The sequence below is a fragment of the Myotis daubentonii genome, chromosome 15 (assembly GCF_963259705.1).
Source record: "Myotis daubentonii chromosome 15, mMyoDau2.1, whole genome shotgun sequence".
NCBI lineage: Eukaryota > Metazoa > Chordata > Mammalia > Chiroptera > Vespertilionidae > Myotis > Myotis daubentonii.
This window is the reverse complement of record NC_081854.1, coordinates 35,596,516-35,617,074: the sequence shown is the minus strand read 5'-3', so window position 1 is coordinate 35,617,074 and position 20,559 is coordinate 35,596,516. Positions and strand designations below refer to the sequence as shown.

Here is a 20,559-nt window from a genome sequence, read left to right as displayed (position 1 = left end):
TCTAGAGGTCAGAAGTCCAAAATGGGTCCCCTGGGCTAAAATCAAGGTGTCGGCAGGGCTGTGTTTCCTCTGCAGGCTACAGGGGAGAATCTGGTCCATTGCCTTTTCCAGCAGCTTGAGGCACTTGCATTCTTTGGCTTGTGGTGGCATCACTCTGACCTCTGCTCCTGTGGTCACATCCTCCTCTGCCTCTGACCCTCCTGCCTCCCTCTTATAAGGACCTTGTGAAGACATGGGCCACGTGGGTAACCAGGATCATCTCCCCATCTCAAGGCCCTTAACTTAATCACATCTGCAAAGACTTTCGTCCAGGTAAGGCCACATATGCACAGGTCCTGGGAAGAGGATGATGACATTTTGGGGGGCTGCAACGACCGGCCCTAATATGAGAAACCAAGTGACTTCGCTTCTCCCCTCTCTCTCTTCCTATCTCTCTGTCTCCCCCACCACCCCTGCTTTCACCTCCATTGTCCCTCGTTTCCAGCCAGATGTTGGGTGGAGTTTGGGGATGATGACGTCTGTATTCATGGAGCTGCCAGTCTATTCCAGAGGGGAGACCAATGGTCAACAGGAGCTTCATGGGCACATTTACCAGGTGGCCCAGTCTCCTCGGGGAGACAAGGAGTGACTTGTCAGCTGTGACTGAGGAATGAGGAGGTGTTAGGGAAGTGAACTGGGGAATCAGTTATAAAGATGGGTTGCTTCGCCGCTTGGTCCCAGCACCCAGGCCGAGCTCCCTCTATTTCTGACAGTGACTCCTCGCTTTGTCTGTCCTGATTGCACCTTCTCTGTTCCCCACCCTTCGCCTGCTGCTTTTCTAGAAGGTGGGAGGGATCAGCTTTCTCCTCACCTTGGTCTCCCCTGGTTTCTGGCTCGGAGCCGGCCATGCCTCCAGGAGGCTGGCTGGACTTGGCTGCAGGGATGTGGGAAATAGGACCCAGGACCATATTTGCAAAAGCAACAAAGTTGAAAGCTGGGCTGGACAGGCTGGGTGCAGCTGTTTGCACTGGGGGAAGCGCTGGCCTCAGAGATGCCTTCCTCCTCCTCTGGCCAGAAAGGGAGATTGTCTCCGACTCCTCCTGATGAAGAACATATAGTCCAGACAAACCCCACTGCAGGTCCTGGTGCCAGCCTCAGACAGGGGAGGCGACTGTCACACGCCGGGGCCCCCCCAAGGCGGTGGGTGAGGTTGCTCACCCAAGGGGCGAGCGAGACCTCTAAGTACAGCCTAGAGATAAAAGCTGGGCGCACTCTGTCGGCTTCAAACACACCTTCCCTCTCAGCCCTGGAGATGCCATTTGCGTCTTCTCTTTCCTGTGTTGTCGCCCCTTGCCAAAAGCTATAGGCAGCATGGCCAAGATTCCTCTTTGGGGTAGAAAAATCAAAGAATGAGGCATGAGCTTCTAATTAGCAAAGAGAGACAAATCGCTGGCAGAGGGACCACCCTTGGCTTCCTGTGCTGCAGCCTCCCAAAGTCCCCTTTATGTCTTAGGCCCACATTCCTCAGCGCCCAGCACCCTCCTGGGCACCGGAGCCACTGTGCAAGTGTGTCCAGTGGGCTGTGGACAGGAAGGTAATTTTCCACGTCAGAGTCAAGTGATCGCCAGGGAGAGAGAGTGCCCTACCGGCGGGTGTGATGTGGCCCCTGTACTTTTCGCTCTGTGCATTCCCAGCAGCCATATTAAATAACTATTAAGTTAATTGTCCCCTTGCTAAGTGAGAGCAGAGACAATCAGTGCCTAATAAGTATAGGTTAATGAAACTAACTTTCCTATAAGAATTAAGATTTACCTCTGAATTAACAAATGCCACTAACTAGCTTAACATTCAGAGAAAATATCTTCCTCTTTAAAAGGCACTTCTACCTATTATTCTACATCGGAGCTCACTTAATGCAAGGGGAAGCTAAGGAGCAGGAAGATGCGCAGAAACATCCTGCGGCAGGAGGATGCACGGTAGATGAGAGATGATAAATGTGGCATCTGTTCTACCACTTCCACTACTGTGTTCAGGACAGACATCAGTAATCAGTCACCACTCTTTCCTGTCGAGCCCAGATGCAGCTGCAGAATTCTTCACCACACACTTCCAGGTGCTTGAGACACGGTTTGCAAATAGCTCCATCTGATCTAATTCATCTCACCCTGACCTCCAAATGTCGGCTCTCTGACTCAGGGTGGTCACTGCACATTCTCATTTACTTCAGTCACCATCACCTACAGGTATCTTTCTTCCTGTGGCCGCTTGACCCTGGTCAGGACACTTTATATTTCTCAAGGCCTTACTTAGTTCCTTGTCTGCAGAATGGAGATAATTGTAATATGTGGCAAGACTCTGAGAGACCCAACCAAAGCATAGAGCACTTAGCACAGCTGTTAGCGCCTACTGGGCACTCACAAAATGAGAGGAGTTTAAAAATACATTTGCATTTCCCCTAAACCCTCAAAAGATTGAAGCCCCAACAGCAGGCAGCATTGGGCATGCCCCCATCTCTGAGGAGCCCTCCTCAGCACACTGCTGCAGCGGGAGGGTGCCTCACCCCTGCATTCCTGCTTCCCAGCCCCAGGGATCCACCCACACAGAAAGACCTCATCTCAGGTCTGCAGCGTTCCATACAGGGAAGGAGAGAGCCTGTCATTTCGCCTCTTGTAGAAATCCACAAGAGATATTTTCCATGTTATCACAGTTATAATAAGCAGCAGGCATCACCCAGGGAGGGGAAAACGTGATGGAGCAACACGGAAAAAAAAACCAACCACCCGCGGTTCCCTTTTCTCCAGAGTGGTCAGAGCAGCTCAGCGGAAAGCAAGGTTCCCCTGGGCCTAGGTGAGAGCACTTTTTCCTTCCTGATTTAGCTTTGGGGAACAGACCTCCACTCTGGTGGGAGACACACGGAGATGGTGACCCCACAGACTTAACTAACATTGCGGCCAGACCTCCCGGGTGTAATGGTCCCAGGTAGATCTGAGTGGGACCCTGCAGGCCCCAGATCCCCTGAATGGAAAGGGCCTGCCAGACAGGGAGCGTGGACAGGGCACCGAGCTGGGAACAAGGCCTGGGCCCTTCTGTGGTTCATGCTGCCATGTGTATAGCTTCCTGGGTGTGATAACTGGACAGGTGTGCTTCATCTTCCTTGCCCCCTGTTGGGAGCATGAGCCTCCCCTCTGATTTTCCCCCTGGTTCAGATTCCCCCAGCTTTCCACATAGCCACTCATGCCTGCCTTTGCTCTAGGTGCTCCCAAGCCACGATTTCATTTAAGAAACACAGTGACCCTGGCAGCGCATACGATGCCTTCCACCCTACATTACTGAGACTGACGCTCAGAGGGGTGAAGCAATTTGCCCAAGGTCACACAGCACCTCCAGTTCTGGTGCGTGTACAGTGGGGCTGTGTTGCCTCCTTGACGCACATGTTGGACTGTTGCTGGAACTTTCCATGGATGAGTAAATAAAACTGGTGGTAGGGAAGAAACAAAAAATAAGAGACAAGAAATGTGAAATCCAGGAGGGAGTTTTGATGTGGATCAGTGCTAAAAGAAGGGCTGCTTTTCTGGCCGTTCCCTCCATCCCCAGGGCCTTAGAATGGCTGTCTCCACCTCAAAGACCCCATGACACCCTCAACCCCCTTGTGCACTAATACTTCTGACCATGAACTACAGAGGAAGAACTCCCGGTGTCATTTATTGCCATTGGGCTGTTCACAGTCTACCCTCACTGAGGGAGTCAGCTTCCTGGCAAGTGATTGTTCTCCCCGAACCTTAGTTTCCTCATCTCTAAAATGGGTCAGTAATAATGCCTACCAGTTGGAGCTGTGAGGATGACAACTAGGTAAACCTTGTTGTAAGTAATAGGGACTTCCTTGTGGTTGTCATTCACTTCTCTTAAAACTTGAGTACCGTTCCCCGGCTAGGTCGAATCACCAACTTCCCTGTCTTTAGCCTTTGTTCCCCTGAAAATGCAGACCCAGTGATGAGCTGGAAGTTGTGCCCAGTGGGCTCCTTTAACTCCTGATGCCCCCAGCGGGGGAGGGGCATTGCACTGGAGTCAGACTTGGGGTCCAGAGCCATGCTGACCAGGTTGATACTGATACCTGTGTGACCTTGAGTCCCTTGCCGAAGCCCGTTTCCCTGCAGTAGAATGGGGGATTAGAATATCAGTCTTGCAGTTTGTTTCCAAGTCTGACAGAAACCGTCTCAAGTGTTTATGTAGCCCAGCGCCCAGCGCACTGTGGGTACCCAGTGAGGACCACTGTTAGCGGGTTATCCCTGCTGTCTGGGTGGGTGATGTTGCTACTTTCCAGGTGTGTGCTCACACTGGGGAGGGCGGGGCTGCTTGCCAGAGCTCTCCTCCAGGAAGGGAGCCTCCCTTTTCCACCTTTGCTCCAAGGGCTCCTTTTCCCCAGAGCCACCAGAGCCTTTGAGGCAGCCCAGAGGGTCAGGAAGGTGCGGGCCCAGTCCAGGGCAGCTACCGAGTCATGGCTTCCAAGGAGGCAGCCGCTGCCCTGGGGCAGGAATGCCCTGCTTGGCATTTTCCACATGGCACTGCCTTCTGATGCAACCTAGGCCAGGGGCTTCAAGAGTGGAGCAGGCTCCCCCGTGGCCACAGGTCTCGTCCTGGGGCTCATTCTACATGCTGAACACCTGTGAGACTGGGGTGCCCCAAGGAGCAAGGAGACCCAGCCCTGGGGGTGGGGGGAGACAGATGTTGAACTGGTTGTTTCAAGGGGATGCCTATTTTAAAAGGCGGTATCTGTGCACTTGGGTTACTCCCACCTTTTGGCTATTCTGAATAATGCTGCTCTGAACATGGCTGTACAGATACTCGTTCAAGGCCCCCGCTGTCGATTCCTCTGTGTATGTGCAGAGGAATGGAGTTTCGGGGTCCTGTGGTAATTCTGTGTGTAATTTTTCTGGAACAGCCAAACTGTCTTCCACAGCAGCTGCACCGTTTTCCATCCCCACCAGCAGTGCCTGGCTCCTGTCCCTCCACACCCTCACCAGCACTTGCTGTTTTCTGTTGTTTTGATAATTGCCATTCTAATGGTTTAACTGTGGCGTGGCGTCTAGTTGTGGTTTTGATTTGCATTCATAGAAACAGAAGGTAGAATAGTGGTTACCTGGGGGAGGGGAGTGGTGAATGGGAAGTTAGTGTTTAATGGGACAGTTGAGGAAGATGAAAAAGTTCTAGAGACAAATGGTGGTGATGGTTGCACAACAGTGTGGATGAGTTTAATGCTGAACTGTGCACTTAAAATAGTTAAATTCATACATTCTGTTATATATATTTTATCACAGGTTTTTTTTAAAGGAGGTGTCATATTAGAGAAACGCAAATTGAAGGACATTCTGTAAAACACCTGAGCAGTGCTCCTCAAAACTGGCTAGATCTTTAAGGGCAAGGAAAGTGCGAGCAGCTTTTCCCGACCAGAGGAGGGGAGGGTGGTATGACAGCCAGTGTAACGTGGGGCACTGAGGTGTTGTGGGGAGGTAGTGGAGGACAAATGAAGTGTGGACTTCAGCGAACAGTCACGTTTCAGCGCTGGTTTCTAGGTTGTGACCAATGTTCCATGGCTGTGAAGATGCTAACATTAGGGGAAATTGAGTGAGACGTATACCAGAATTCACTGGAATTCCCTGTACTATCTTTGCAACTTTTCTGTAAATCTAAAGTGATTTTTAAATTAAAGAGTTTTTACAAGGGGGGAAATGTCTGGTCTGGGTGGGAGTGGTCAAGGGAGGGCTTCCAGGAGGAAGTGCTAGCTAATTTGAGGCTTGAGGCAAGTCAGGGCCTGCTGGGAGGGAAGTGTGTGGGCAGAAGGAACAGCACCTAAGATGGCTCAGAGTTCTGTACAGTCTTGGCACACTTAAGATCCTGAAAGATCTCAATCCCCACTGCCTTCACTGGGAGCTTGTTTTTGTTTTTTTTTAAAGCAGATTTTTACTTTACTGGGCTCTTAATAATAATACTGATAATAATACTAATAATACTACTAATAATAGCGTTTTTCTTTCTGTGTGAAATGCCTTTATTTGTTTTTGTGGGTTTTTTTAATTTAACTTTTGCAGCAAAAACAAGTAAACAAAATACCTGTTTATAGGAGATAAAGCAAAAACAAAGTAAACAAGAATCACTTGGAATTCCACAATCCAGAGATGGTACTGTCAGTATTTTTGGATATAGCCCTGGCTGGTGCGGCTCAGTTCGTTGGAGCGTCATCTCATACACCAAAGGCCATGGGTTGGACTTCTGGTCAGGGCACACGCCTAGGTTGCAGGTTTGATCCTCGGTTAGGGCTCTGTGCAGGTCTCTCTCTCTCTCTCTCTCTCTCTCTCTCTCTCTCTCTCTCTCCCCCCCCCCTTCCTCCTTTCCTCCCTCTCTCCTTTCCTCCTTCTCTCTCAAAGATCAATATATATGTAATTTTTTTTGAGGGGTGGTATATTCTTTCACACTTTTTCATCCTTAGCCTTTCCTTTTATCCCTCGAAGATTTGTCATCTTTCTGAATAATCCTCATTGTGCTAAAACCCGGGGAACTTTCTAGGGCTCCGGGTTGTGTGGGCTCTGCTTTGTGCACTGAGGTGAGCATCTCCCCAGGAAGTTATTTCTGAGTGGAGACTTGAGGATGGGGTGAGGCCAGCCTTATATGGAGGGGAGTGGGCAAGCATGGGCAGAGGCAGCAACAGCGGGCGGAGGCCAGGGATGCTGCTCAGCCGTCCATGCACAGGACCATCCCCACTAAGAACGATCCGGCCCCGAATGCCAACAGTGCCGAGGCTGGGAAACCTGGATTTGAGGGAAGGAGGGAGGGAGGGAGGGAGGGAGGGAAAGACTGGGAATGAGGTTGTAGAGGTGGAGGCAGGGCCAGCCAGGCAGGCTGCCCTGGAAATTGTGACAAGCATATCCCAGAAGAATCGAAATAATAACCACAGCAGCAGCTAATGTTTACTGAGTGCTTCTCAGGGTGCCAGGCGCCACAGGAAGCGCCCTCTCTTGCATTATCTCATTTAAACCCACTCCACCACAAGGTGGCCCAGAGCTTGCTGCCAGTAGGCCATGCACAATGGGCCTCAGGAACCTGAGCTCGCTGTCCCTCCCCCCTGCAGGTGCCAGACCTGTGGATCGTGACTGATCCCCATCGGCTTTGCACCTCCAGTGCTTTGTCCCTTTGAAAGCAAGGCACAGACTCAGCGGTCAGGCCAGCAGATAAGATGGCCATGTAGAACACACAGCCCTTCCCGGCGGAACCTTGCTGTCCATGTTTGTGAGTGATGGGGTGGGGTTACCCGGCAACCAGGCCTGTGAGTCCCACCTGCTGCCCAGCTGCCACCAGGACTTCCTTCTTTGGTGTGGGACTTCCACCTTCCTGGCACCCGGGGGCAGGGCATGCTAGGCGGAGGAGAGGGGGTTGTTCCTTTGTTGTTTTTTTATTTAAAGAGAACACCAGGCCTGGCCGTGTGGGCCAGGCAATGTGATATCAGGCTCTGGACTTGGACTGGTTGGGGCTGAGACAGGAATAATGATGAAAACTGGTTATTACAGCAGCCACATGGTTGTTTATTGAGCACCTGCTGGGCACTGGGCATCTTACCCATGAGTCTTTCATTTGTCTTTATCGAGAAGATGCAGTGGTGAGTGTGACAGGCAAAGTCTTTGTTCTTTGTTCCCATGAGTCCTGCATTCTGGTAAGGAACGCGAGAATAAACATGTAACACATACATGAGACTTCAGGTGGCCATGGGTGTTTTGGAGAAACCAGGCATGGGGAGGTGAGGCACAGGGGACTAAAGTGTCATTTCCTGGGGTCAAGGAAGACATTTGGACAGAGTCTTAAATTAGGGGAACCGACAAGATATTTAGGGAAAGTTTGTGTGTTGGGGACAGCACATGTCCAGCCCTGTGCAGGATGGGATTGTCAGGTTGAGCACCTATAAAGAAGCCAGTGGGGCTGGATCAGAGCGAGCAAGGAAGACGGTGGTAGGAGCTAAGGCTGGAGAGAGTGGAGGCCGCAGGTCACAGGCTGGGGGCGGGCTTTCAGGCCATGGCCAGGGCTCTCGACTCTCTTCTGAGCGAGAAGAGACCCATTGGAGGCTTGTGAGCAAACAGGGACACAATCTGACTTTGGCTTTAAAAGCGTGCCTCAGCTGCTGGACGGAGAATAGTCTAAACCTCCAATCTGATAGCCACTAGCCGTATGTGACCATTTAAACAAATTAATTACAAAGAAATAACGTTGAAAATGTAGGCCACTATAGTCACATTTCAAGCACTCACTAGCCAGCGCAGATGCAGAATATTTCCACCATCACAGAACATTCCCTTGGCCAGTGCTGTCTAAGTGGGTGCACGCTGGGCGTCTGCTGGGGGCTGTGGTTATGATCCAGGGGAGATGATGCTAACCCTTGGCCACTTGGTAGCGTTGGTCTGACTCAGGACCTATTTGAAGGTCAAGAGGACAGGACTTGCTAATGGGTTGGATGTAGATGTGTGGGAGAGGCAAGCGAGGGCAGCTCATTGGTTGGGTGGAAAGGCCATTGGTGAGATACAGGTGCAGATGGTAGTTACTCGCTCTGCACTGAGCACATGGTCTGTGCCAGGCACAGATTGAGTGCCATGCCCAGGGCTCCCGGAATCACGGCAGCCCCATTTAGTAGCCTCATGACAAGTGAGGCTCCAGAAGGGACATGGCCGGCCAGGCCACCCAGCTCAGGGCTCAGAGCACCAGGATTCAAACTTGGGTCTTTTGGGCTCTAATGCCCTTTTGGGCTCTAATGCTGCCCACAAGGAAGACCTTATTGTCAGTTCTCTCACCCCAGAAACCATCTTTGAGCTACCAGACCCTTCTGCCCCCAAGCGAATCCGTTTGGGACCAACCTGTAGTGCTGGCTGCTTGGCAGGCACCTGGTGCGGGCCTCGTGGGCCAGGGCAGTGCTCACTGGGCTGAGCCCGTGAGAGTGGGTCATGAGGCAAAGCAGGGCTATTTGGATGTCCTCCCCTCCCTTCTCAATCCCACCCTCCCATGACGGGCAGACTGCCCCAGCCGGGCTCCTGAGCCCCCTGCGGGCTTGCTCATCTATCCAGTGCTCAATCTGCCAGTATTGAAGGGCTCTGAGTCCATATTTCACAGCAATTCTGTGAGGCAGGTGGGCATTTCCCCATTTTCCAAATGTGGATATAGGCTTAGAGAGGTGTAGTCACTTGCTTCGAGGTCACCACTAAGTGGTAATTTAAACTCAGGTCTGTTTGAATCTAAAGTCCTTGCTCTTCACTCTAGGATCCGCCACATCCTGCTGAAGCGCTGGGGAGCAGGGCCTCCCGTGGAGGACTGTCCAGTTTTAATTTCAGGCATCATCATGGTCAAGGGTTGAGTGGGCTGGAATCCCATGTGCCCTGGCGAGGCGCTGACCCACCCGGGGAAAGGGCATCTTGTTCTTTGCACAAAGGCTCCCCCGCTCGCCAGGCACTGGCCTGCATTGGCTAAGACGGGGGTTCATTTTCTCTTCCCACAGTCCAGCTGGCACCTGTGATGGCAGACACAGAGAAACAGCGAGACTGTGGCAAGGCCTGGAGGGTGACGGGGACAGGCATCTTGGCTCCGTGGTCATGAGCTCTTGCCTTGGAGCCCATAGTCCGAGTACAAACCCTACAAACCCTCGCTCTGCCTCCGTGACTCCTTGCAGGTTGTGAATTCCATCAGCTGCAGTTTCTCTTTGTTGTGAAAATGGGAGTGATAAGTTCCTCCTTCCAGTAGGGTAGCCCCTTTCCATCCAAGTTGAGCTCCATGGGCCAGCGGCACCAGCCTCACCTGGAAGGTTGTTAGAAATGCAGACTCCCAGACCCCACCCAACCTACTGCATTGTAATCTGATTTTCACAAAACTCCCCAGGAGTTCCGTGTGCACATTAAAGCGAGAAGTTCAAGTTAATCCAGGTACCTCTGAGCACCAGCAGTAGGCTGCTCTTGGTCGGCATGCTCTCTCTTCTCATTAGCTGTGTGGTCGGGCCGCCCTTCTCATATTTGGTGATTCATGGTGCAGAGATGAGAAGCCTTGGAAAACAGATCAATACCTAGAAAAGCATCTGCCTTTGGCCCTGCTCCTGCTGCGGGTCAGTGCTATCCGGCTATTTACGGAGCCTTGAAGAGCCAAACTTCCAGCACAGACTGCAAGCTGGGACCAGTGTGCTCAGGCTCCAGTGGGTAGTGTCTGAGCCTGGCCTTCAAAGCAGAGCCCGGCGTCATGAGGCCAAAAGAGCCGCAGGATCCCAGACCGGGGCCCAGAGGCTGGCCGCTCAGCCATTCTTCCTCTTACCCTGCAGTTTTAGGACTGATCAGTGTGGTCTGAGATAGCCCCGGGTGGGTGGGAGAGAAGCAGGCGGCCGTTACGTCACTGTGGAGCCCAGGTTTTAATTGGCCAAATAAATCTCCCAGAGGAGAAAAGAATGCAGCCCTCACACAGACAAGGGAGTCAAGTGGCCCAGGAGGGGCTGGGAATACAGATTAGTTTGCACTGGGACCTTCATCAGCATTGCCCTGTGCACCCCCGCTTAAGTCCGCTTTCTTGGGGCAGCTTTTCTAAGTAGTGCTCATGAAGACCTTCAGAGACTCGATGTAAAAAGTGCGTGTGTGTGTGTGTGTGTGTGTGTGTATTACATCTATCAATCATCTATCTCTATCTATCTATCTATCTATCTATCTATCTATCTATCTATCTATCTATCTATCTATCTTAGTGTGTATTATATATTTAATGCTCTCAGAGCAGAAATAAGACCACAAAGCTATTAAGAGAGGAATCCAGGCTCCATGTAATGTGGTTCTGAGCTCCTTCCTGGAATCTCTGAGGGTCGATGGGGGCAGGCATGAATAATGAGGACAAGGAGAAGGAGCAACGCTGGCTCTGCAGCACCCCGAGGCCAGCAGTTCTCAAACTCAGGTGCACTGGCAGCGCAGAGGCTGTTCCAGGGCATAGTCCTTGGGTGATGGTGGCAGAGGGTTGGGCTGCTCTTTATTTTGAACAGGCAAGCCTGGGGACTCTGGTGCCGGGGGCCCTGCGATCACACTGTTAGAGAGTGGGTACCAGGGAAAGAATCAGCAAGTCAGGCACGTAACAGGTTCTCAATAAATATTTGATGAGTAGAGACTTATATGAGGAAATGAATAAAACATGCACAAGCTAATGGGTGGATGTGCTGAGAATGAGCTGGCAACTGAGAGTGCGACAAGGGAGAGCATCTCGAAGCAGCACATGCATGTGTGCCGGGCGCATGTATATGTGTTGGGGTGCAGGACAGCAGGGGTGGACAGGGGCCTGTAGAGTGAGTAGATGAAGGGGTGGTGCTTGGGCATGCCTTGCGAGGGCCAGGGTGCTCAAGGCATTTTGGCTGTTCACAGGCTCAGTTCTAGGAGCGAAGCAGAAATGGGATGGTTACCATGGAATCTGCGGAGAATGCCTACTTGGACAAGGTCAGGGCAGTACTGTGAACTTTAGCCCACAATCTGCACCCCAGCCTTTGGCTACATGGCTGACCCCCCACCCCCAAAGAGACGTTTGCCCCTCTGGGGGCCAATTGACTTATTCAGAGAAGAGGAGCCTTTCTCCCTAGTCTTCACTCTATAAACTCCTGTGCATCCTCCAAGACCCACTGAAATATGCCACCTCCAGATAACCTTCCCATTCCAGTTGCATCACAGCTCAAGAAATCATGAGAAAGCAGTTGGGGCGGGGACTGGATGCCCCAGCACCCTTACCTCCATTTCTCTGTGCATTTCTGCTGCTTCCTTCTGCACCCCTCCCACTAAAACATGGCCTTCAATGTGCCCAGCTCAGCCTTCGAGGCTCCACATTGGCAAGGAGACTGCCTGCTCTTTCTCACTTCTAGTCTCCAGGTTCCCAAGAAAGGACCCCATACAGTCAGACTTAGGGATTCTCTGGACCAGTCACCATTGGTACCAGGCCAGGGGCGGGGGTCATAGTGTACACATGGCAGCTTCCTATGGTAGCCCCACAGCCAATGGGGGCAGGACATTCTGAGGGGAAATTTAGTTTTCTAAAGAGGGCAGAGGGACAGAGACAGTAGCTGTGTTGCCCAGGCCTCACCCCAGGAAGAGTTAGTTCAGTTGCCTCCTTCAGAATCTTATTCCTCAGCCCTCCATTCTGCCCATGGGAGGGTAGCGTTAAACATACACTTATCTGTTATGTTTATCTCCTCGGAGACTGTGAGCTCCTTCAGGATGCGCTGGCCCCATCGTCTCTCCTAGCCCTGTATTGGGGCTCATACACAGATGCCACACAGGAGTACGTGCCACCCCCTCCCCCCTGCAGGTTTCAGGACTAGGACCAGAGTTTGCCCTCTCTGGGCACTCACTGCCAATAGGAAAGAAACTGCAGGCGAGAAACTTGAGAAGCTGGGGAAATAGTTAGCCCTTTGAGGCTGAAACTGGGCAGCGGGGGACACGGGGGACCGTTGACTGTCATTTGTTTGGACAAGCGAGGCTTCTGCCACTCTGTCTCGGACACTGCAGAGGAGACAAAGGTGCTTCAGATCGGAGGCTGCCCTCTTCCCAAGAAGGAGGGCGCGCCGGGGTGGCTGGACGCGTTGGCTTCCAGATGAAATTATGTGCTTGGGGTTTGGGTGGACTTAGGCCTCATTCATGCGTCTCTGTTTGCTCAGCCTGCCAGGCCCCGTACCTGGTCTCCCAGCCTCCTGGGGACAGATCGGGGCCTTACTGTTCTTCCAGGGAGTGAAGGAGCATTATCCTCCTCTGAGCTCCTTTTCTCCATCATCTCATTATCCTGCAGGTCCTACGCAGGGTGCCCACCGAGGCGAGGCTGGGAGAGGTGGCGTGGAGCTGGAGTCCCGCACCGCTGGGTTTGTGTCCTGGCTCTGTTACCCTCTAGCTGTGTCCTTTATTTGACCTCTGGGCACTTATTTGACCTCTCTGTTTCCTCATGCATACAATGAGGCTCATATTGCCTGCCTACCAGGTCTTGATGAAGCTCTAATGTATTCATTCCTGCTTCTAGAACAGGGGTGGGCAAACTTTTTGACTCGAGGGCCACAATGGGTTCTTAAACTGGACCGGAGGGCCGGAACAAAAGCATGGATGGAGTGTTTGTGTGAACTAATAGAAATTCAAAGTAAACATCATTATATAAAAGGGTACGGTCTTTTTTTTTTTAGTTTTATTCATTTCAAACGGGCCGTAGTTTGCCCACGGCTGTTCTAGAACCTAGCAATTCTACTCCCATTTTTTTTCTCTCAAAAGAATTCAGTGCTCAGTCCACCAAAAGACACGAACAAGAGTGATTAGAGCAGCCTTAGTCATAATAATAACCTAAAAATTAGAAACAACCCAAGTATCCATCAACAGTAAAATGGATAAATAAATTTTGGTATAATTACTCACACAATGGAATACTATACAGCAATGAAGAATGACAATCGCCACAGATGAATCTTGCAGACACTGCTTGAACAGCCAGACATAGATGAGTACATACTGCATGGTTCCAGTCATATGTAGTGCAAGGGCAGACTAGCCAGTAGTGACAGGTCAGAAGGGGCATGAGGGAGCCTTCTGGTTGCTGGATGGTGGTCACATGAGTGTGTCTATACATGAACATTCATCAGGCTTGCGCGCGCCATCAGTGCACGTGACCATATGAAAGTAACACCTCTGACCGCCCTGCGCCGCCCCCCCCCCCCCGCCCCGCCCCCGAGGGAAGGATCCTGCTGTGGATGCTTACTGGGAGGGAGCCCTGGGCTTTGTCGCCTGGTGGGAGAACCCCCCAAAGAAGTGCCCGTGGAAGCTGTGCTGAACTTGTAGTTGCAGTCCCTTGAGGGACTTAATGGTCCTTGCAGTGTGTTGTGCCCAGTGTGGGGGGCACTGTTGGTGCAGCGTGGGACCCCCTTCTTTCCATACTTGCATGTGGCATTCACGTCAAGAAAACAGCATGGCCTCAGGATCATTTACTTACACTGAAGTCCTAGCCCTGTGGTTGGAGGAGGGAGACAGACTTGCATTGGAAATCTCACGGTGCAAATTTGGGCAAGGGCTGTCACCTCTCTGGGCCTGTTAGTGCTGTGAACAAGGGCTCTGAAGAGATATGTGAAAATCGCTCAGTAGACAACTGTGTGGAGGGACAGCCCCTTGCTTGGCTTGTAATTCTCTTTCTTGCTCCACTGCCACTTGGCCATTAGGGCCTTCCTTCTCTGCCACACCACGACCCACCCTTTCTCTGTTTGTTTCCTCCACAGAATCTATCACTGTCTAAAGGATGTTTGTTTGATTCACTTATTGCTTCCTATCTGCTCCCTGAAGTCAGGGATATTTGCTGTTTTGTTCACTACTGTAACCCCAGCCCTTGGAACATAGTAGGTGCTTAGTAAGTAGTTGTTAGTTTGGCACTGAGTTGTTAGAAGGTTCGCTCTTTTCATGTCCCAGGCTTTCTTTGGTGTGAAATTGAGGCTATAACACCTCAATATACTAACCCAGGGATGCTGGAAGCTTATAGCTGAACAGACTGGATTGTTTAGTGTTAGATTAGATTTTGATTTTAAGCTGGAAGTAACCATATAAGTAAGGAGGCCCATTTTGCAGGTATGAAGACTGAGGCCCAGGAGGGCAGCGTTAGCGAGGGGAGGGAAGAGGAGACCTCTGGACTCACCCCTTGGCATTAACCATGGGCCATGGCATGGTCTGTCGACTCTGCCTTTCTCTCTGAATTCCAGCTCCTTCTCCCCCACTGCCTCTGGCCACATGTCTGCCCACTGGAAGTGGGGGTATTTAAACTGATAAGAACAGATACTACACTTGATCTTAGCCAAAAGGCCGAGAAGCGATGGGGCGGGGGGGGGGGTATTTAAAGGAAGCTATGCCCCCACCCTCAGTGTGAGGGGCTGCTTAGTGAAAACTCTGTAGCATGTGGGCCACATGTCTCCTGTCTTGGCACAGCTGCGTCCCCGGGTGAGGGCACCGTGCCTTGAGAGTGAGTCATTCTCTCTCCGTGCCAGGCAAGGAGCTCTAGGGGACAGGGGAGTGACCCCACAGAGTGGAGGCCTGGGCACAGCCCTTGGCTTCCTGGGGCAGGAGGGCGGAGAGTGGAAACTTTTACATTTGTTTCTTGCTTTCAAGCCAGTTAGTGGGGATCAACAGCAGCCCTGAACTTTGGCTCTTTCTGTTCGAGAAACCACAAAGGAAAAGGAGAACTGGATTTGGCTACATAAAATGTGACCCTCAAGCGTGGAAAAATAGACAAACAAATCAGCTTCACCTTAAACCAATTTGAAAGGCAAAGGATGATCTGGAAAAATGCAGTGGCAACATATTTGACAAAGGGCTAAGTAATGTTAATATGCAAAAAGTGTATGTAAATCCATAAGAAACTGAAACCACCTCAGGGGGGAAATGTACAAAGAACAAAAGGGAAAGTGCAATGGTCAATAACGGTATGAAAAGCACCCCAACCTCCCAGTTATCAAAAGGAGACAAATTCACAACACGTCATACAATTTGTCACCCGGAAAACTAGTGAAGATTTAGATTATTCATTTTCCAAGAAAGAGGTGTGCCTGCAGCACTGCTGTGGCCCCTCTCTTTCTGGGCCTATATCCCCCTCCCCTAAATTGTTACTCTTTGGGTGACCGCATTCTGTGATCTCCCGACCTCGTACTCTATCCACTGAGAATGGTGGTCGCCACCACTTAAGAGCACCTACTGCGTATCAGGCATTTTGCACATATTGTCTCATCTGGATAAACTATGTGGGATGGCTTATTGCTCTATTTTGCAGATGAGAAAACAGGCTCATAATGGTTAAGTGACTTAGGTGAGGTCCCATAGTGGGTAGTAGAGCTGGAGTTTGAACCAGAGGTAACTAGTCCCAAAGAGCATACTCCCCACCTTTCTACCTCCCTTATGGCCACTGTTCGCCGGCTCTCTGAGGGAGACGACACTGGCAGGGTCCCAGGTGGTCCTGGCATCTCCAGTCTTCACATTGACCTTCAGCAGCTGTGGTCTACATGGGCTGATTGGACAGGACAGTCCTGCCAAGTAGGCCAGTGGGTTACAGAAGTGTATCCATATCTTGGCCAGGTGGTGGTTGGTGTTTTGCTTATTAGGACAAAAATAATCCCATAAATATCTAAGTCCTCAGTGTGGGAGTGTGGGCTTCTCTCGAAGCCTGGGAGCCCTGCATTATAAACACACACACACACACACACACACACACACACACACACACACACCCCGTATACACTCAGAGAGAGCAGTATGGCCTGGTAGTGGAGAACCTGGATAAAAGTCAGACTACCTGGGTTAGAATCAGTATATGCACGTGAATCTGCTTTCTGGTGAGTGGTGAATTTTCTTGGGGGAAGCCTTGATTTGTAGTGTTTGCCAATTTCTGCAGTGTAAATTCTCTCACTGTGGCCAAAGCAAGACCACCAAGGGCAGATTGGGAAGAGATGTGCACAGTTGACTCCTATGAGCCAGGGGAGCTGACCCCACCACACACCGCAGCTCCACCATGTCCCAGGTGGGTGACCTTGGTCAAATCACTTGATCTCTGTCAGACTCAGTGTCCTCATCTGTGAAATGGGAATAATATCACTTTATAGGGTTGCTGTGAGGAGTAAATGGGTGAATACATGTAAAGTGCTTGGTGTGGTGCCTGCACTTAGTTGGTGCTGTAAAGTGTATTGTGTGCACACAACATTTCGTTCATTCAGCTTTCAGTCACTCAGTCCTTCGGTCCATCAGTATCTGCTCTCGGAGGGCCTGCTGTGTCCCAGGCCTGTGCTGGAATCTTCCATTGAGAATCAGCGGAGGGTGAGATAGGGGAGGGAACTGAGCCCCTTCTGCAGAGGGGCTTGGCCTGACCCTCATTTGCTATGACTTGAGGCAAGGGCAGCCAGGTTTTTCACCTGGTTGGGAATCTGTTTGTGTGGCCACCTGACCTGGTGGCTGATGGGTTTGAGAAGGCCCATGATGCCCAGGTGTGTCACCGAGCCTCCTACATTCCAACAGCCGATCTTAGTCTCACACTGTTGGTCAGAGGACATGGCTTCGTGCTTCAGGTGTGACTGTTGTTTGGGCAAGTGTGGTGTGAGAGCTTGGGCTTGAGCCCAACCTGGCTACTTGCTGGTGATGCCTGATCTGAGCCTCAGTTTCCTCATCTGAAATTGGGGGTGTTAAAGGGGCCAATGGGCTGAAATTTTTTTCATGGTTTGTTGTGTTCTCAGGGATTCAGCCAAACTGCTGCCTCGGGCCTGGGCTGGCCAGGCACTGGGCCCTGTGCAGGGGACTTTGAGAGTCTCTAGCTGGACCCCCTTCTTCCTTTAGGCTCCAGCAGGCCTGGGAGGAGAAGCGAGGAGGGATGAGGGAAGGGCTTTCCCTGGGGAAAATACCTGTTTGAACTGGGTCCTCTGAATGTGGTGCAGGAAGAACACATCTCTCTGTTCCTGGATGTCCCTGGGTTCAGTCCCCTTGCACCCACTTTCAGGCCTTTGGTCATCAGCCCCCACCACAGCCGCAGCAATCAGGACACGTTTCCTGAGCCCTACCCTGGGCCAGGTGCTTAGGTGAGACTGCTGGTCCCTGCTGGCCTGCAACCACTTTGCAGGTTCTTATTGTTGTATTTTTCAGATGAGAAAACAAGCTTATAATGGTTTCCTGTCTTGGGCATGGCAGCAGAGTTCACATGATGAGGTCACTCCTGCTTACAGGGACTTGGTTGAACCAGATGCTGAGTTCCCCTCACCTCCCCCCACCTTTTAGCCCAGCTTTGGTGCAGTTTGTTTGGTAAAGAGCTAGGGACGGTATTGCCCCAACCTTAAGAGGCCTCTGGTAGTGGCCTCCTGTCACGGAGCACAGTATGGAAAGGAAAGGAGTAACTACAGTGGAGAGACCTGACAGACATCTCTGCCAGGTGATCAAGGCCAAAACCAACGTAAGTCAGGGCGAAGGCATGTGCCCTTGATATGATGGGATGAGAAGGGCGCTTTAGCTTCGGGGTCTTCCTCCCAAAACCCATGACCCCCGTCTAATCATGAGAAAAACGTGAGACAGACAGCAGACAGCACTGCTCAACACTGTCAAGGTCTTCAGGTACAAGGAATGCCTGGGAAATTCAGAGTCAGAGGCAGCCTAACGAGACACGATGGCTAAATGTACTGTGGGATCCTGGGTGGGATCCTGGTGCAGAAAAGGAACATCAGGTAAAAACTAGAGCAATCAGAACAAAGCATGGGTGTTGGTTATAATAGCATATCAATATTATTTCATTAGCTATAATAAATGACCACACTAATGTAAATTGAGGAAACTGAGTGTGGGGTCAATGGGAACTCTGTGCTATCATCCCCATTTTCCTGTAAATCTGAAACTGTTCTATAAAATAAGATCCATTAAAGAAAAAAAAAAAAGCCATCCAGAGAGGTGTGGGCTCACCTAGGCCCCTCCTTGGAAAACCACAGCGCAGAACTTAGTGAGCAGAACATAGGCTGGCATGGGCCCCATTCGTCGCCTTGGCTGGTGACACCCTGCCTCCACTGGTGACTGCATGGCGGCCCTGCACCACCCCGCCCCTCCTCCTCCCCCCCCAAAGCCAGGAGTACTTCCCAAGCTTGAGCCTTCCCTCGATGCCCAGGGAAATCCCCAGCCTCTTCTTGTGCCAGCAGGTGCACCTGAACTTGGAAGACCTCTTCTCTGGTACTCTGCGCCCCAGTCCCCCTCAGCCTTCATCTTGTGGGAGGAAGGGTGTTGGGAAGAGCATTCCACCATCAGACCCTTGGTGGACTCACTCACCAGGACGTCCTTGGCCCTGACCCTGGGCACCAGCCCAGGACACTTTGATGTAGTGCTCTGGCCAGTCCTTGGGCCAGTTCTCCTTCTCTGCCCGGGGCTTTATTGCATGTTCTTCCCAAGGCTCCATAGACCTTGAGCTCTCCATTTGAACTTCCCATTTCTGTCCATCAAATCGGCCTCTCACTGGGCTGCGGTGTCTGCCCTGACCCTGCTTGGAGCAGCACGCAGCCCCCATCCACTCTTCCTGTGGATGTTGGGCCATGGGATGAACCCCCATTTCAAGATGGGATTTGGGAGGCCAGTCCTGGAAGAGCCCCCTCACCCCCCACCAAGTTTCATGGGGTGGGGTGAAAGTGTGGAATGTTAATTAAAAGACATTTTGAGTTCTTTCTTGGGATTATTCAGAACAGTTGCTTGATCTTCAGGGCCTTTAATAGTGGCAGCAAAGAAGAGGCAGGAGCCAGTGCTGGTTGAGCACCTACTGTGTGCAGGCATTTTTACTTCTTTGTTCTCCCCACAACAGCCTTGGGAGGGGAGTCTTGCCACTGAGGCAAGATAGGGAAACTGAGGCTCCAAGAATAAACTTGCTCAGGGTGCCAGCGCACAGTGTTCAGGTTGGTATCTCGAACCCGCTTCTGTCTGATTTCAGATCCACACGTCTTCCTTGGTGGCCCTTGCTTGCCTGGTGGTTAACAATCCCACAGCCAGAGGTGCCCAAGATCCCTGGTGGTGGTTGTGAAATCGACCTGGTTTCTCACCATTGGTGGAGGTTGGTGACCAGCTTGTCCTCATCTGCCTGGGACTCCCCTCTTCCAGCACCGGGAGGCTTTCTCTCTGGAAAGCCCCAAGTCCTGGACAAACCAGCATGGCCAGTGACCCCACCTCCCATCCAAGTTTCAAGAGTCAAAAAATGCATATAAAATAATAAAATGAAATGCCCTCTTGTCCTTATGTCAGAGCTGTAAAGAGAAGTAAAAAAAGTGTCTTTTCGCTCCCTGAGAACAGCCAGGATTCAGAATGAAGCCACAGGGCAAGCGCCTTCTTTGGGAAGCTGCACCTGCCACTTCCTCCTCCCAGGTGCGGAGAAGCAGCAGTGAGGAATCTGAGTGTTGGCTTAGGCGGCTGAATGGGGATGCCAGGGCTCAGATTTCATAATTGAAAAGAGGGTGTGTTTCTTTAAGCAAGAATAATATATTTGTTAATTTTATTGAAAATAGCTTTGTGGCTTGGGAGCTCCAGGAGTGGGAGGAGGGAGATGAAGAGGTTCAGTGGGGTCAGCTCCCAGAAGTCAGAGAAACAGACCTGCAGCCCACACCCAACAGGAGGCCGAGGCTTTCTTCGCCTGGCAGGAGTGAGGACTAGGCGGGGAGATGAGGAATCAGAAATTCACTTCAAGTTGAAGGAAGCATATTGCGGATGAAATTTCTCTCCTGTTTTGGCAAAGCCTTTCTTTTCCTGCAGCTAATGAGCTATTCGAGACGAACTGTGGATACCCCCAGAGGCCTTCACCACCCAGCCCTGTGCCCCAAATTACTCTGCACCCCATTTTTCAGATGCATAGACAGGAACTTGCCCACCCCTCCTGCTGTAGGAGGGAGGCAAGCAGCCCCGCCCCGGAAGTGGGTGTGTGACTCTGATGGTGGTGCTGGGGGCAGAGACTGGGGCAATACAAGGTAGTGGTTGAAGCTCTGAAATACTCAGGCCTAAGTTCAAATCCTGTGCCCCTCAAGCAACACAAACTCAGTCTCTTCTTCTG

At 51.3% G+C, this 20,559-nt stretch overlaps 1 protein-coding gene and 1 pseudogene across 3 annotated transcripts in view; one reads left to right on the top strand and one right to left on the bottom strand.

Annotated features, from left to right (window-relative positions):
- The window catches only part of CMIP (c-Maf inducing protein), a 235,438-nt gene that overhangs the window by 96,266 nt on the left and 118,613 nt on the right, over positions 1–20,559 (top strand). The window lies entirely within an intron of this gene.
- LOC132217701 (U2 spliceosomal RNA) lies at positions 14,742–14,840 on the bottom strand (annotated as a pseudogene).